The following is an 18,976-nucleotide window of genomic DNA, read 5'->3' on the forward strand; positions in this document are numbered from 1 at the left end:
ACCCTGAGAAAACCATAATTCAAAAAGAGTCATGTACCACAATGTTCACTGCAGCTCTATTTACAATAGCCAGGACATGGAAGCAACCTAAGTGTCCACTAACTGATGAATGGATAAAGAAAATGTGGCACATATATGCAATGGAATATTTCTCAGCCGTAAAAAGAAACGAAATTGAGTTATTTGTAGTGAGATGGATGGACCTAGAGACTGTCATACAGAGTGAAGTAAGTCAGAAAGAGAAAAACAAATACCGTATACTAACACATATATATGGAATCTTAAAAAAAAATGGTTCTGAAGAAACTAGGAGCAGGACAGGAATAAAGATGCAGACGTAGAGAATGTACTTGACACGGGGAGGGCGAAGGGTAAGCTGGGACGAAGTGAGAGAGTGGCATGGACATATATACACTACCAAATGTAAAACAGATAGCTAGTGGGAAACAGCCACATAGCACAGAGAGGTCAGCTCAGTGCTCTGTGACCATCAGAGGGGTGGGACAGGGAGGGTGGGAGGGAGAGGCAAGAGAGAGGAGATATGGGGATATATATGTATGTATAGCTGATTCACTTTGTTATAAAGCAGAAACTAATACACCATTGTAAAGCAATTATACTCCAATAAAGATGTTAAAAAACAAAAGATTTAAGGTGTTATTCTAAGTGCACTAAAAAATCTAAAATGAAGCATTATAGGTGAGGTGTATGCAAGAAAGACCAATATATAGAATGCCAGAAGGCCTTGGCCCCACATCAAAAGCTTGGTAAATAAAGGTACACATAGATTTCAAGTTAACATGTTAAAAGGTGTATTTGTGTTATGTTTTCATGATTCCCTACTTTAAACAACTTTTTCAGTTAACTCATCATCTACCAGACATGATCACAATCTTCTCTTTCCCTTTATATGTTCACATTAGCAGAGATACAAGTGAGCAGTAAAATGGTTAAATACAAGAAGAATAAAAGTACATGGATATGCAAAAAGACCATAAATAACAAATCTTAGTGAGATGCCGAGAAAAGGGAACCCTCCTTCGCTGTTGGTGGGAATGTAAATTGGTACAGCCACTGTGGAAAAGAATATGGACGTTCCTCAAAAAACTAAAAATAGAACTACCATATGACCCAGAAATTCCATTCCTGGGCATACATCCGAAAAAAAAAAAAAAAAAAAAAAAAAAAGCCACTGGGATGACGTGAGAGAGTGGCATGGACATATATACACTACCAAATGTGAAACCGATAGCTAGTGGGAAGCAGCCACATAGCATGGGAGATTGGCTCGGTGCTTTGTGACCACCTAGAGGGGTGGGATAGGGAGGGTGGGAGGGAGAGAGCCGCAAGAGGGAAGAGATATGGGGATATATGTATACGTATAGCTGATTCACTTCGTTATAATGCAGAAACTAACACCCCATTGTAAAGCAATTATACTCCAATAAAGATGTTAAAAAAAAAAAACACTAGTTCGAAAAGACACCTGCACCCCTATGTTCACAGCAGCATCATTTACAATTGCCATGATATGGATACAACCTAAGGGTCCATAAACAGATGAATGGATAAAGATGTGGTAACTACTACTCAGCCATGAAAAAGAACGAAATTTTACCATTTGCAGCAACATGGATGGACTTGGAGAGCATTGTGCTAAGTGAAATAAGTCAGACAGAGAAAGACAAACACTGTATGATACCACTTATAAGTGGAATCTAAAGAATAAAACAAATTAGTGAATATACAAAAAAAATTAAAAACAGACTCAGATACAGAGAACAAACCAGTGTTTACCAATAGTGGAAGGGAAGAGGAGAGAGGCAAGATAGGGGTAGGGGATTAAGAAGTACAAACTACTATGTATAAAATAAATAAGGTACAAGGATATATTGCACAGCACAGGAAATATAGCCAATATTTTATAATAACTATAAATGGAGTAGAACCTTTAAAAATTGTGAATCACTATGTTGTACATCTGATTTTAATATCCTAAATCAACTATACCTCAAGAAAAAAGAGGGGCTTTCCTGGTGGCACAGTTGTTGGGAATCGCCTGAGAATGCAGGAGACATGGATTTGAGCCCTGGTCCAGGAAGATCTCACATGCTGCAGAGCAACTAAGCCTGTGCACCACAACTACTGAGCCTGCGTTCTAGAGCCCGTAAGCCACATCTACTGAGCCCACATGCCACAACTACTGAAACCTGCACGCCTAGAGCCCACGCACCACAACAAAGAGTAGTTCCCACTCGCCGCAACTAGAGAAAGCCTGCGTGCAGCAACGAAGACCCAATGCAGCCAAAAATAAAAATAAATTTTAAAAAAAGAAAAAAAGAAAAAAATAGTACATGGATATGTAATGACAAATTGGGAAACCACCCTCTGAATAACTAAGCTGAGTAGTTCTTCTGCAGGCTGGGGTGGCATGGGAGCAGGGTTCTATGCAGAAGATACAGACATTATGAAACTGTGTAAATTTTAACCATGTGCATTCACTATTTTTAAAATCAGAACATTAACTATATTACATTTCTCACTAGGAAGCAGCTTAAAATGATGTAGCTGCTTACCAAAACATCACCAAGTCTTTCAGAAATTATTTCCAATTAGTTTGTTTTTTATTAGTTTCTGCTTTATAACAAATTGAATCAGTTATACATATACATCTGTTCCCATATCCCTTCCCTCTTGCGTCTCCCCCCCTCCCACCCTCCCTATCCCACCCCTCCAGGCGGTCACAAAGCACCGAGCTGATCTCCCTGTGCTATGCGGCTGCTTCCCACTAACTATCTACCTTACGTTTGGTAGTGTATATATGTCCATGCCTCTCTCTCGCTTTTTCCACTTAATTTTTAATTAAAATGAAAACGTAAGTATTAGCCATTATTTTGTGAGATTAACTATCCTTACATCTTCATCTACCTGAAACTCAACTATGTAGAAATTCCTTGGGAGTTTCTACCTACAATATTCTATTTGATAAACATCTTTCATTGTTCAATGAAACATTTTTCATCTCTAACAAAACAAGTTTGAGCATTAGTGACCCCCCAAAAAATCTAGAAGTTGACATTTAACTCTACTAGAACTTTAAAATTTTTAACCAAATTTTAAAGTAAAGGTACACAATGATCCAGTGATCCACCTGCAAAAATGTGTCCCAGATAAATACCCACCAATATATGAAAATACAATAACAAGAACACACACATTAGATTTGCTTTCAGGGGAGGGAGGAATCCAAACATCTAACAATAAGGAAAGAGTTCAATAAATTATGTGGTATTATGCTGCCACAGAATTGTCACAGAAAGATATACAAAATATACTAAGTCTATTGTAAGCTCATTTCTTTTTTTTAAATGTGTGAATTAGTAAACAATGTATGAGGAGAAGATTTCACTTTTTACCTGTACTTTTCTTTTGAATATGTTACAATGATTATTATATACTACCCAGGATTTTAATATAAAGGTGGAAATTTTCAAGAAATAATTATTTGAATGTATGATTTTACATTTCTTTAAATAAAATTAAAAAATAATTTCAATTATAAGTAAAACCTAAGAGAAATGAAATTTTAAATTACCCTTCAAAGTACTTTAGCTCTATCATTCTCAAAGCAAGCTGCATACAATTTTTTGCATCTCAACTGGGATCCTTACTTACTGAACAGTACCTAGCCAGTAGGCTCTGAGTTAGAGCTGAAAGGTTGTAAGGCATCTCCAGGTCTCCTTACATTTCCCAGATCCTGTTATCAGAAACAGGAGGATGGCAGAGAGCACTGATAGATCCCTTCTATCCCTACAATCATGTTTCAGTGGAGCCCACAAACCCTAAGAGGTCAAGAATCAATGCCCTATACAGAAAACGTCAATATGGGCAGGTTAGGGTTGCCACCACAACTCCACCCCAACTTGAGTGACCTATGGGATCACCTTCCACACCACTTAAGCTGAGCACCTTCTTAAATAAGGTGGACATTCTTAGCATACAAGTGCTAAAATCAAAAACTAAATACCTTGACTACCACAAACTGAAGAAGTAGTTAAAGAGCAGTAGGTCTTAGTCTGGGAATCTGACCGATAAAGAAGTCCTGAGGAGAGTACAAGAGATTAACACTGCAGAGCTTCATGAAACTTCTCTACTAAAAGAGACTCTAGATGAGAACAGCTGCCAGGAGATTTCAGATTTTAAAATAGTTTTGATATGGAACATCTCAGGCCTATCTGCTCAGCCTCAACCTACTATTAACTGTTAACAGTATTTAACATCTGTAAAGAGAAGAGGAAGTAGGGGGAGGGGGTGTTACATGCAGGGGAACTTTCATTTTTAACTAGATATACTTGTGTATTTATTGAATATTTTACCAAGAGAATATGCTCATGTGGTACCAATGTGATTTTTAAAATTCAATAAAGACTGAAAATATAAATATCCCTAAAAATCATACACAAATTAGTGTGACTAAGTTTAGCAGAAGCTTTCTAGAGGGAATTCAGTAAAAAGCAGTGATTGATGATGACTATATGAAATGATGGAATAATAAATACTATGTACTAACATTTATTAAGTACTTACTACAGGTCAGGCCCTACTCCAAGACCTTTATATGTATCAATTCATTTAACCACCACACATTATTAACCCTTCTTTTACCAAGAAGGAACCTGAGGCACAAAGAGCTTATTTAACTTTCACAAAGTCACAGTTATTAAATGATGGAGACAAGATTCTAACAGTCAATCTGATTCTAAGGGACTTAGAAAAAGGTATCAAAATAATAGCATGATAGGGAAATGAACAACCCAATTTTAAAAATGGGCAAAAGACCTAAACACATACCTCAACAAAGAAGATATACAGATAGCAAATAAGCATATGAAAAGATGCTCCACATCATAAATCACCAGGGAAATGCAAATTAAAACAACAATAGATACCACTACACACCTAGTAGAATGACTAAAATCCAGAATACTGACAACACCAACTGCTGACAAAAACGCGGAGCAACAGGAATTCTCAGTCACTTCTGGAGGAATGCAAAATGATATGGCCACTTTGGAAGACAATTTGGTGGTTTCTCACAAAACTAAACATTCTCTTAACCATATGATCTGGTGATCACACTTCTTGTTATTTACTCAAAGGAGATGAAAAATTATGTCCACACAAAACCTGCACCATGTATGTTTACAACAGCTTTATTCATAATTACAGAAATGTGGAAGCAACCAAGATGTCCTTCAGTAGGTGAATGGATAAATAATAAATATATGTATACATATAGCTGATTCACTTCTTTGTACAACAGAAACTATCACAACATTGTAAAGCAATTATACACCAATTAAAACAAACAAATACATAAATAAATAATCCAGACAGTGGACTATTTTTCAGTGCTAAAAAGAAATGAGCTATCAAGAAATGGAAACACATGGAAGTACTTCAAATTCATAATACTAAGTGAAGGAAGCCAATCTGAAAAGGCTACATACTATATGACTCCAACTACGTCAATATTCTAGAAAATGCAAAATTATGGAGGCAGAAGAAAGATCAGTGGTTGTCAGGGGTCCGGGGGGAGGGAAGGATGAAAAGGCAGAGCATGTAGGATTCTTAGGGCAGTTAAACTATTTTGTATAATACTACAGTGGTGGATACATGTTGTTATACATCCACACTCATAAAAGGTACAAAACTAGGAGTGGATTCCAGTACACACTATGGACTTTGGTGATTACTATGTATCAATTTAAGTTCATCAATTGTAACAAATGTACCACTTTGATGTCTGATGTTGATAGTGCGGGAGGCTGTGAACCTAAAACTATGAACCTAAAACTTCTCTGGAAAATTGTCTATTCAAAAATTTAAAAGAAATAAAAATAATAGCATCATGAGGTTAAAAGCAAGAAGATAAAAGAGGGCTGCTTGTGTAACATGAAAGCCATGTTGCCACCTTCCTCCCAAGCTTCGCTTATATTTCAAATAGATAATCATGGCCCTTTCTGGCCAATCAACTTTAGGAGTTTGAAATTCCTGAGAATGCCAGGTTGGGAGTGGGGGGTGTTTGGTGCTCCAGGATCAACAGATTCACATTCACCAACTGAGCACTACTAATCTAAAAAACAGCTTTCCTCACATCTTTGGTATTCTTACTGCCCCCGCCAAATTTTAATTCGTATGACAGTTCTCTCCTTCAACTGCCATTGTAGCGGCTTCTACGTAATCCTTTATAAGAATTTCCATTCAAAAAGATTCTATTCTCTTCCTTTTAACACCTTTCCCTTTGGCATTTCACAGCTTGTAAGACTGAGGAAAGGACCAAATCAAAAGAGAAAAGAAAAAAAAAGAGAGAGAACAAAGGTTATATACCACCTATCACTTAAGCCCAGTTCCAACAAGTCACTACAACAATACTTCTACTTACATCCCAAGGGCCTGAACTTAATTATACAGCCACTCCAGCTTTCAGGAAGGGCTGGGAGATGTAGTCTTTATTAGATGAACATGAGCCCAGCCTAAAATGCTATTACTTCAGAAGAAAGGACAGGCAGCTGTGGAGGGACAACCTGCAGGCTCTGCCACACTCGTCCTTATATCCTCACTGCAATGGCTGACACATACATAGCTGGCACGCAATAAACATTTTTGCAATAAATATTTCAAATCAATTCAACTTAAAAAAATCATACATTTATTGAGAGTCTCCTGTATCAAGTTCAAATTCCTCTGTTTTAAGATTCCTTCATAAGCTAGTACCATCCTCCTTATATAATCTTATTTCTTAATATTTAAGAGGCAATTTAGTATGCTCCATAAAAGCACAGGCCTTGGAACCCAGCTGCCTGAGTTTAAATCCCAATTCTGCAACTTACTGAGAGTGTGATCTCAGGTGAGTAACATAATTTCTCTGTGCCTCAAGTTTCTCATGTGTAAAATGATGATGATGATGATGATAATAATAATACCAACTTTCTAGGGTTATTTGCAGATTAAATGAATGAATACATGTAGTATACTTAGATCAGTAACTGACACACTGAAAGCACTCAATAAATGGCAAGCAACTATTACTTCCCATCATTACCCGCCAACTAATTGTACAATGGCCTTTAAATTATCCTCTAGACTTTATCACAGATCCCAGTATGTGGCAATCATTTTTACTTTTGTTCTACCTCTTGAACTCAAGGTAACTGTTTCAATCTTTTGATCTTGAGACATTTAATTTTCCATAACTTTGTTTATACTATTTTGCCCCAACGATAAAGCCTTTCTATTTCCTCCTGTTTATCTAATGCCTACAAGCCTCATCTCAAATCTCACCTCCTCCACAAAATCTTCACTGTTTATCTTATTAATTCTGGTTAAATAGTATGCATAGGAGACCTTCAAATACCTACACTCTCAGCTCCCCTCTCCTCGCACCAAGATGAGTGGTGGTTAAAGGTAAAGGAAAATGGCCAGATTCCCTGCATATACTTCAACACAAACAACATACTACAATAGGGTGAATGCAGCAGCAGATATGAGAATCTGTCTTCTACTAAGGCAGACATTAAAGGGATTTGCAAAATGTAAAACGATGCTGTCTTCTCACTGAATTGTTTGTTTTAGAAATAGTTACTTTTTGTTTTAAAATATGTCATTTATGTTAACATGCAATGGATTTATTACCATTACTGTTAATGAATAAATAAGCATTCTAAATTATCAATTTTATTTTCTAATAGAGCAAATATCCCCATATACATATTCAACATCTTACCTTTGGTCATACTACTCCCTTTACTTAAAGCCCCTTTCCTCTCTCATCTGGCTATAACTAGACACTACCAAGCCTTCAAAACTCAGCTCAAATTGTACCTCTTTCATCATCTCCTACTCCTCCTACTGCAAATGATTTCTTCCTCCTTGAGTTGCCAGTGTACTTTATCTGAACCTCTCTCAAGATTAACATCTCTATGTGATTTATCTTCCTCGAGGGCAGATTATTATTCATATTGTATCTCCAGCTCAGCTCACAGTGGGCATAAAATGAATGCTTTTGCAATGAATACTTCTAAAACTTAACAACAGATGACAAATTACATCTCAAAGAACAAGAAACAAGAATATAAATATAAATATAAAATGACTTTTAAAAACTAAGAATGGGTAGACAAATATAATTACAGATTTAAAGAGGACCTAAGATGACACTGGGTCCAACTTCTGATCTAAATTATCCCTTCAGTGTTTCTCCCAGTAAGAGTTCTTAGTTATTAAGAAGAAAAATAAAGTATAGCTACCTAAGCCAAATGGAATTTATTAAAAAGGTATCTCCAGAAAAGCAAGGAACTGGCCTTATAAAAGGCCACACAGCCAAGACTATGCCCAACAGCATGCCTCAACCTTTCCTGTGATGCCGCCACTGCTGCTGGCACCGATGTCAGAGCTTGCACCGCCCACACTGCTAACAGTCTAGACACTGGGTGGATGAGACACTTAGAACCACTGACACTGCTGCTTCCTAAACTAAATGGGATTGTGGCTACTGCTACCAACTCTCAGTGGAATGGAGCTTTTCCAGTGTCATCTTTATAATACTAACTTCCAGTCCAAAACTGGAGGTGGGTATTTGATTGATGGAACCCAGGCATGTATCCATGCTCTAGATGAAAAGGGGGCTGGGAATAAAGCATCGAACATTTTCAGCTTTTCTAGTGAAAAGAAGGCTCTGCCTCATAAACTGGGGAAATTTGCCAAATACAGGAAAGGGGTTCAAGTGCTGAAAAGCCAAAAATGAGAAATGTTCACTATTCGTAACAACCCTGATTGACAGCATTCAGGCAACCACATTACCCTAAATAGCAATTATCAAAACTATATGACACTTAAAGCACTGTGCCACAGATAACTTGTTGGTAATAAGGGAAAAAATAAACTTTATAATAGAACAATTAGATTTTGTCACCACTTTACCCAGTGATCAGTATCAGCATCACTAAGAGTAGGACAATGAAATATGTGCCTCTAGATACAATGCATTATGATACACACAGCACAAACTATAAATACTGGTGCCCAAAATGCTTTAAACCTTTAGATCTAGCTTTCAGCTTATAGGAAATAGAAAACAACGAATTAAATCAGACAAATTCAAAACGTGAAACATTTTACAGGACAACTGGCTAGGTATCTGAACAGTCATGAGAAGAAAAAGGAAAAAGTGGGGAGATGCATGTAGATTAAAATGTACATAAGAAATCTACAACTAAATGCAATTGCACAGTCCTTAAGTAAATCTTGCTTTGAACAAACCGGCAGTATAAAAGACATTGCTGTGGGCTGAATTGTGCCCTGCCCCCAAAAAAATCATATGTTGAAGCCCTAATCCCCAGTACCTCAGATTTGGAGTTAGGGCTTTTAAAAAGGTAAATTAAAATGAGGCCATTAGGGTGGACCTTAATCCAATCTGACTGGTGCCCTTATAAGAAGAAAATCTGGACACATAGAAATGCCAAGGATGTGCACACACAGAGGAAAGGAAAGATCATGTGAGGACACAAAAAGAAGACAGCCATCTGCAAGCCAGGGAGAGACCCTCAGGAGAAATAAAACCTTCCAACTCCTTGATCTTGGACTTAACAGTCTCCAGAACTGTGAGAAAATTAATTTCTGTCGTTAAAGCCACCCAGTGTGTGGTATTTTGTTATAGCAGTCCTAGTAAACTAACACAGTCATTTTGGGTATAAAGGGCAAAATTTTAATATGGGCTGGATTTCTGATGATATTAAGAAATTGTTAATTTAGTTAGGTGTGATAATGTGAGAATGTGATTATGCTTATGTAAGAAAATGTTCTTACTTTTGAGAGATACATTCAAGTATTTAGGGATAAAAATAAAACAATTTCTGTAATTTGCAGTGCTACACCGAAAAAAGAGATGAAGCAAAAATGAGAAACATAAGAACTGTTCAATTTAGATTGTTATGTGGATATTAAGTAAACAGTTTTCTCTTCTTATAAATTTGAAATTTTCCACAATGAAAAGTGAAAAGAAAACATACCCATATGATACTGATTTTAAGAGGAAAAACTGATCATACAATAGAACAGAGATTCCTGAAATAAATGACAGGAATGACACAACTAAAAGACTCAAATGATGAACAAAAATAATAGAGAAAACTGTCACTATTCATTTCACAAGTATCTGTCGAGTGTACCCTATGTGCCAGTACTGTGCATACAGAGGTGAACAAAGGAAACATGGTCCTGCTCTTAAGGGGCTTATAATCTAATAGAGGAGAGACATGTAACAAAACAAAGTAAACACAATAAACACAAATAAACAAGAAAAATATACAAATATGTAAGATTTCTGAAACAACCATTGTTTTTTAAATAAGTTCCTCTTCCATCTCTAAAAGGGAGTTCCTCAGGGTTCTATTCTGGGTCTCTTCTACTCTACCCACTTAATCTCTATTAGCATATTTCAAACCCAGACATCTTTCTCATGTTTTATAACCATTCTTCAAGTTGCCTACAGACATCTACAGTGTTTACCTCACAGACATCAAACCTTGAACTCATATTTTCTTCCCCCAAAACTCTGTTCCTCCTTTAATCCCTCTTGGTAAAGCTGCCCAAGAATTATGACTCCTTCTCTTTCACCCCTAAATCAAACATATCATAAAGTCCTAATGATTTCATCTCATGAAAACTTCTTAAATCTGTCCACTCCTCTCCTAGTTCACTTACCTGGATTATTGCAGTAGTTTTCTAAATTGTCTTCCCGACTCCAGCCTTACTTCTCTCCAAATTCACTCTACACAGGCCAAAATAATCTCTCTAGAACAAAATCTGGTGCTGTACTATTCTTAGAATAAAGCCCAGACTTCTTAAGTGATCTGTAGGACCCAGCATCACCAGGCCCCTGCTTACCTTTACAGCCTCATTTGTAAGGCTCTCCCCCTTCCTTCATACACACTGCTGTCCAATCCATACTGAACTTCCTTTTTTCACTCTTCAAATTTGCTATGTTCTTCCCTGCCTCTGGGCCTTCATATCTACTCTCAATCTCCAGTACTCCCACATCTATTTCCCTGGCTAACTCCTACTCCTTCTTATCTTAGAATCTCTCTTCTGGGTAAGGTGCCCCTCCTCTGAGCTACCACTGCAGCTTATATGGCCTATGATTGTACTTATCACAGAGCAAAGTAACTGCCTACATCCTCATTAAACTATAAATTCCTCGAGGGCAGGGTCTCTATCTCTTCACTTAGTGCCTGCTATATCAAAGGCCTTGACTGAATACATTAACTCTGTCAATGATGATTACTAAATTGATCTTCATCTTCATATTATTTATCTTCAGTTGGGCCTGAAAATTTCATGATATTTTTTTAATCCCCAAAGTCCTGACATGTTATCCTGTGGGAAGATTATCTATTTTAAGATTTAGAAAATTGTTAGACCTTCTTACAAGTGTCATTTTATTTTCACTTCAAATATGAAACTTGCAAACAAAAAGTTCCAGTTTTCAAAGCAGAGTAGTTACAACACTATTTCCCCTTTCCCCCTTATTCTAATTTCCTTGACCTCTCAAACATTATATTAATAAGTTTGCTATAGGGAAAGCACCTTCCCAGATATATGTATAAAAATATTTCACTGCAGAAATGCCTTTTTTTTTTTTTTGACTGTGCCAAGCAGCTTATAGGATTCCTCTCAGTGAAAGGGTGGAGTCCTAACCACTGGACCACCAGAGAATTCCAGAAATGCCATTATTTTTAAGACTAAAAAATTGTTAGCTTAACAAATCATCCTTCTATCTAAGGTAAACAGGCAGCATCCAATATTATGTTTTTGTTAAATAACAAGAGTTTTTAATTACTCTTGCCAAACACTGAAGCATATTTCCTTCAAGCATCACTCAAAAACAAGTCTAGAAAAAAAAAATTAGACCATAAGAGTAATTTTCCTAGCTAAATAATCTTAGTTGTTTTATTTTAAAAAGTCAACTGAATTTAAAACAATATTTAGAATTATTTGGGCTATTGAGTGTCCCAACATTTCTCAACAACATTCAACTATAACCAAAATGTGTTATACTTGGGGTTGTCAGATAAAACATAAGACACTCAGTTTAACCTTGAATTTCAGAAAAACAATTAATTTTTAGTCTAAGTACATCCCAAACATTGCATGTATTTTTATTTGCTAAATCTGGCAACCCTAGTTATATTAATAAAATTATCACACCTAGCGAAATCTGACTTTACTTATACCTTTTTCATTATAAAAGTTATACAAATTTAGAAACAAACAAAAATGTCCATAATCCTACTAAGCTAACACAATTGGCATTTTAGTGCATTCTTGATCTTTTTCTTATGTATTTTAAATGGTTATATTCACCCTTCCCTAAAATGATAGTCTTTGTAATTATTTTCATGCTACATAATGGTTCTTGGAATAGATGTATCATAACTTAGTCTCCTATTGTTGAAAATTTAAGTTGCTTCCAATATGCTGCTACTATAAATAACATTGCTCTGAATATTCTCCTGCATACACCTGTTTCTTATCTTTTTCTTTCTTTTTCCTGTAGTTATTTCTTTAGGATATTCTCAAAAGTGAAATTACTGAATCAAAGGTTTATGAAAAGATTATGAATAGTCTAACAATTCTAGATACATCCTGCCAAATTACAATCCACCAGCAATATTTGAATATGCCTGCTTTACTAAAATCTAACATTACATATTATTATTTTCAAAAAACCTGGGGGCTTTCCTGGTGGCACAGTGGTTGAGAATCTACCTGCTAATGCAGGGGACACGGGTTCGAGCCCTGGTCTGGGAGGATCCCACATGCTGCAGAGCAACTTGGCCCGTGAGCCACAACTAGTGAGCCTGCGCATCTGGAGCCTGTGCTCCGCAACAAGAGAGGCCACGATAGTGAGAGGCCCGCTCACCACGATGAAGAGTGGCCCCCTCTTGCCACAACTAGAGAAAGCCCTCGCACAGAAACGAAGACCCAACGCAGCAAAAATAAATAAATTAATTAATAAACTCCTAGCCCCAACATCTTAAAAAAAAAAAAAAGAAGTCTCCAAGGGAGGTTTACAAAAAATCTGAAATAAGTATAAAATAGTATTCCATTTTGTTTTAATAAGCATTTCTTTGACTACTGAGAAGATCTAACATTCTTCTGACAATTGTTTATAAGTTGTATTTCCTCTGCTATCAACTGTCTGCTCATTTCCTTTACCCATTTCAAAAAATGTTTTTGTTCATTATAATAATAAAGCTTTCCCAAGCGAAGACTAAAACAGCCAACTGTCTAAAATTCTAGTCACATGGACCAAATGAAAAACTAGTTTATATCTACAATTCCCAGTGCCTTCCAGAAATTACTACAAAAATACTTTTAATGTAAACTTTCATTTTATTTATATGTATACTTTCTCAAGGTTCATTTCATGGAAATCATAACTCTCATAATAAAAATTAATTAAAAAGTTGAGGGCCTCCCTGGTGGCGCAGTGGTTGAGAGTCCGCCTGCCGATGCAGGGGATACGGGTTCGTGCCCCGGTCTGGGAGGATCCCATATGCCGCGGAGCGGCTGGGCCCGTGAGCCATGGCCGCTGGGCCTGCGCGTCCGGAGCCTGTGCTCCGCAATGGGGGAGGCCACAACAGTGAGAGGCCCGCATACCGCAAAAAAAAAAAAAAAAAAAAAAAAAGTTGAGATGACTGAAATTTCCTGATATTTAGAATAAATACCAGAAAGATCAGATCAACCTAGTACTTGGATATGCCACAGAACTAAACTTGATCATCAAAACAGAAATCATGTTGCAGATCTAATCTCTTTAATAATCTACAGACACCAAAAAACTCTGATTCTGCAAACAGAGTTAACTCTCCAATGCTGTCAGTAATCTTACAAACATAAATATGCACTACTGGGCCTCCCTGGTGGCGCAGTGGTTGAGAGTCCGCCTGCCGATGCAGGGGATACGGGTTCGTGCCCCGGTCTGGGAGGATCCCATATGCCGCGGAGCGGCTGGGCCCGTGAGCCATGGCCGCTGGGCCTGCGCATCCGGAGCCTGTGCTCCGCAACGGGGGAGGCCACAACAGTGAGAGGCCCGCATACCGCAAAAAAAAAAAAAAAAAAAAAAAAAAAAAAAAAAAATATGCACTACTGGTTTCAAGAGAAGACAAAGTAAGAAAGTAAGTAGCTCAGCAAAACTTCATCAACACCATTAGAGCAGAACTCAAAGCTCACATCAAGTTAATAGCAAGCCTTTAAATGGCAGAGATTTTAGAAGTAACCTAATTCAATCTCTTTCCTCTCCCATCCCCCACTCATTTTGCAGGGGAAGAAACCAAGGCATAATGAAGTGAAATAAACTTTCAAGATAGTCATAAGCTACTTCGGAGAAAGAATATCTGCTTCATCCTGTAATAACAAATTTTTATTGAGTGCATTATTTGAAGCTCTAGAGATAAGAGAAGTGAAAAAACCGGTTAAGTCCTTGCTCTCAAGGAGCTTACATGCTACTGGGGAATGGAAGAAAAGAAGGAGGGAGTGAAGGAAGGAACAAAGGAGGGAGGGAGGGAGGAAGGAAGAGAGAAAGGAGGAAAGGAAGGAAGAAAGGAAGTTTCTGATAGGGATAAGTATTCTGAATTAAAATACATAGGGCAACATGGCAGAGCAAGCCTAGAGCATCAAGGACCACTTCAGATGGGGTGGTGTGGGAAAGACTCAGAGAAAATTTTTTTAAAAGCTGAGATGTGAATGACAACAAGAAGTCACCAACAGGAAAATCAAAGGAGAGAGCATTCTGATTAGAGATTCTCTTATATCCAAATGTTAGTCAAGGTACAGCAGGGGGTGAAAGGGAGGGTGGCAATGCTTCTTTTGAACAAAATGTGTACCATTTAAGTATAAAAGATACTACAGATTCAATAATAAATATGGCACTAACATGATGATTTTTTTCAAATGATACACAAACTAAGATAAAATACTGTGAAAGGAAAATATCTAAATCATGATGATTTAACTTAATCTACTTTGAAAAGATATATAGAATAATTAACCAACTTTTCAATGATCGCATTTGAAGGTGACAAAGTAAAGACACTTTAAGATTTACAGATAATTTTTTAAATTCTTAGAAGATATCAGAAGGAATCAGGACAAGATAATGCTAATAAAGATTTTCAAATAAGATGGAAAATTAACATTAGTCAGAAACTTCAGTTTCTAACTTTTCTAATCCATTTTTGACACCTGCATATACAACAGCCTAAGACTTTCTTCCAGGAAAACTATTTATATTAAATGACACTAGGAATATTGGGCTAAGAGAATAAGATGTTTCAGTCAATAATTCTGCTTTTTTAAAAGATCAGGGGTTTTTTGTTTTTTTGTTTTTTGTGGTATGCGGGCCTCTCACTGTTGTGGCCTCTCCCGTTGCGGAGCACAGGCTCCGGACACGCAGGCTCAGCGGCCATGGCTCACGGACCCAGCCACTCCGCGGCATGTGGGATCTTCCCGGACCAGGGCACGAACCCGTGTCCCCTGCATCGGCAGGCGGACTCTCAACCACTGCGCCACCAGGGAAGCCCAGATCAGTTATTTTTAATACATGTATATTTCACTTTCCCCACTGCAATCACTGAAATACATGGTTTATGCTTATACTTCTTTACATTCCTCCACAGCACCTAACGGTAGAGGTGTAATGAAAGGGCAGATCCCAATAGGATCCCAATAGATCTCAACAGCTTGTGCACTAAAGGGGAAAAGAGAGGGGGAAAAATACTTCATTCCTAGAAATGTCTTAACACATTATCACAAAGGAACAATTCTACAGCTCATAAACCTTGAATAAGTGGTACCCAGCTCACTGAAAAATCATTCTGTAATCAAATAAGTAGTTTAGCACTGTCAGCATTTTAATAACTAAAAAATAAATAAAACTTTTTAAGTTTAATTAAAAACCACCCAACCAGTTTATGAGGTTTTAAGCCAGACTACAGATGTTATGCCATATCTGATCCAATCTGGTTCCACCCGTCCTCCTTCACATAAAGCTACAAGCCCTCCGCACCTGTGTCTCGCATCTGAGGTCACGAGTGCTGGTGCAAAATCTCTGCCACCATTCCCCAGGTCATCCAGTTCTCCCTCACCCCATTTTTTGGTTTGCTGCTGTCAAATAAAGTAACTAATACAGAAGGAATACTGAGGATTCTGGCTTGGTAAAAGTCCTAAGAATACCTACTATCTATGGAGCACCTTCTATAACCAGGCACCTATTTCTTAACTTTTACAGAGTCTTGAGGTATTATTACTTTCATTATACAGATATATAAACCCAGAAGTAAGGTTACTTACCCAAGGTCACACAGTTAATTAGTCTGTCAGGTTCAGGGTTCTTTCCTTCCCAAGAAACAGATCAATGACCATCCCAACATAAAAAGGCCAAAATGATGGCAATAAGAGGCAGAGCCACCAATACAAGTGAACAAGGTCAGAAAGCAGCAAATCCAGAAAAAGGAACTCCACAATCTTTTCCACCTACTTTAAACCCACTGCCTCACAACAATTATAAGCTTGAGAAGGCCTGGAGAATGTTTTTTCATGCTGATAATCTAATTTGGAGACTACATGATTTGCTGACATCTAGCGCAAAGACTGCATTTTTATATACTCATTATTATTCATTTTAAGAAATATTCATTTATAAGGTTAATGATACATAGATAGATCCAATTCAGCTCTAGCACAGTTTATGAAACCATTTTGAAAGTATTATTGAAAGTCCTACTAAGTGCCAGACACAACAAGAAAGAAAGGAAGGAGGAGGAAACATTTATGAGAACTAAACAATGTGCCAGGAACTGTGTTATGTCTCCTCTACATTCATTAACTTATTTAAGATAAATAACCCTCTGCAGTAAGATTATCCCCACTTTACAGATATCATCCCCAATGCCACACAAAGCCAAGATTCAAACCAAGGAGAGACCAACTCCAGAGCCCTAAACAAAGTAGTTTTTGTTTTTTTGCATTTCTCAAAAAGCCTATAGTCTAAAGCAGAAACAGACAAGCTACAATGCAATGTTTATTAGTATCACAACAGGGAGGAAAATAGAATGCTCCAAAAGCACAGATGAGAGATTACTAACAGAGTCTATAGTCTCAGTGAAGGTTTTCAAGATGATGACATATAGGCTGAGAGAGACCACAACTATAAGCCATCCAGAACAGAAAGACAATCTGGTCCACACTCTCTAAAAATACCTGATACCCAAATGGTCAAGAACCCTAATTTTGATATTTTATATAAGCAAATAATTTCTACCAATGTTATATAGCAAAGACTGTGCTGAAATATGTCTAGTATCCCATAAAATACACAGGTCTATGTATCATATATACGAAGAAAATTAAATCTAAGCTTATTCAACGCCCTTTGGAAATCAATCATTCAGGATAAACAATTTGATAACTGAACTAAGAGTTTACCCTCTGGCTTTCATACTATTTCATATTAAAAAATCTTTTTAAGAAAAAACGTTAATGCCCCTGTAAATGTATATAGACCATATATTTAACCTTTTCTTGTAAGAGAGAACATGACAAACTTTCATTATTATTCTAATACTATTAGAAACACAATTGATACCCAAAGCTAAGTAGGTGCACAAGGCTGTTTTCCTTTACTACCTACGGTTTTTAGTTTTTCCTATTTCTTTCCTGCTATCATGTCAGCAATCTTGCTGTTATTATCAATATGTATATTTATGACATTTCAATTCTAAATTATTCCTTTTAATCTATTACCTTAGAAACCACAAGCATCATGTATAAAATAAGTTCTCAGTGAGAGCTTTATTTATAAGTAACTACTTATAAAAATGATATATACTTTGGGGTTTTTGCATATTTCAGAGAGATGAGGAGCTGCCACTGGGTCTACATAAGTTAAGAGTTATAACTTCAAATTTTCATAGCTCTATCTAAGATGTCTCTCTTGCCTTCTTTAAACTCAACTCAGATATTCCAAGCAACCTTACCTGAAACCCCAGACCAGGTTACATAACCTTCTGAAGCTTTCTGTAAGACATATCCTAAGCTGCCCCATCCTTGCTACACACCACTGCATTTGCAGGTTTCTCCAGTATGACTGTCAGCTCCTTAACAGTCTCTTATCTCTCCTTCTCTAGCACTGAACCCATTCTCTGCCTTATAAATGCTTGTTGAATAAAACAATGTCAGAGAATGAAACCAACGGTATAAAGAGCCATAAAACCATAACACTCCATACAATAAAAACGAACTTTCATACTCTTAATGATATTAACTTTCTTCTGAAAATACACACTTAGGAAATATAAACTTGAGGGAAAATCACAAGAAAAGTATTAAGCACAAGCATGCGACAACATACTATTAAGCTGTTTTACCCACTGCACCCTCAAAAAAAATCTGTTTATCTTGGGGGGAAGAAAGCAAAATACATAACTATATTTTTCCCAGGCAACCATATACTTTTTTTCCACCCTAAGTTCAAAAAAAACCTGACATTTAAGGAATGGTGATTGTTAATTATCCAAGCTAAAATAAAAGTTTTTGGGTGTATCTAGCTATTTTGAGGTGTTAAAATAAAATAAAAGTCACCCATTACAAACAGCCATAGATCTTGATGTTGGAAGGCTCTCAGAGGTCATCTAATGTCACTTATATACTCCTCCTCATTGCAGAAAGAGTTCAGGTTGGTAGAGAGCATCCAATCCACTTTTCATTCAATACACCCTACATTTCTGCCTCCCTTTGTCTTTCCCTCACGGATCCTCTGGACCCACGCAAAACATGTCTTCTGCCTTGCAGATAGCAGCCTTTCAAAATCCATTTTATTTTGCTCTACTTATTTTATTTTATGGTTTGACTTATT

The 18,976-nt window shown here is 36.9% G+C and overlaps 1 protein-coding gene across 3 annotated transcripts in view; it reads right to left on the minus strand.

The window, feature by feature from the left end:
- Positions 1-18,976, minus strand: part of RABGAP1L (RAB GTPase activating protein 1 like) — a 689,539-nt gene that overhangs the window by 660,927 nt on the left and 9,636 nt on the right. Inside the window, exon 1 of one of the 3 annotated variants that reach the window (XM_082612934.1) lies at positions 16,414-16,491. The exons of the other annotated variants lie outside the window; for them this stretch is intronic. The gene's annotated coding sequence lies outside the window, so the exon portion shown is untranslated. Of the gene's footprint in view, positions 1-16,413; positions 16,492-18,976 lie in introns of those variants that run through there. 3 annotated transcript variants of the gene reach the window in all.

Source organism: Mesoplodon mirus (genome assembly GCF_964341445.2).
Source record: "Mesoplodon mirus genome assembly, chromosome: 3".
Classification (NCBI taxonomy): domain Eukaryota; kingdom Metazoa; phylum Chordata; class Mammalia; order Artiodactyla; family Ziphiidae; genus Mesoplodon; species Mesoplodon mirus.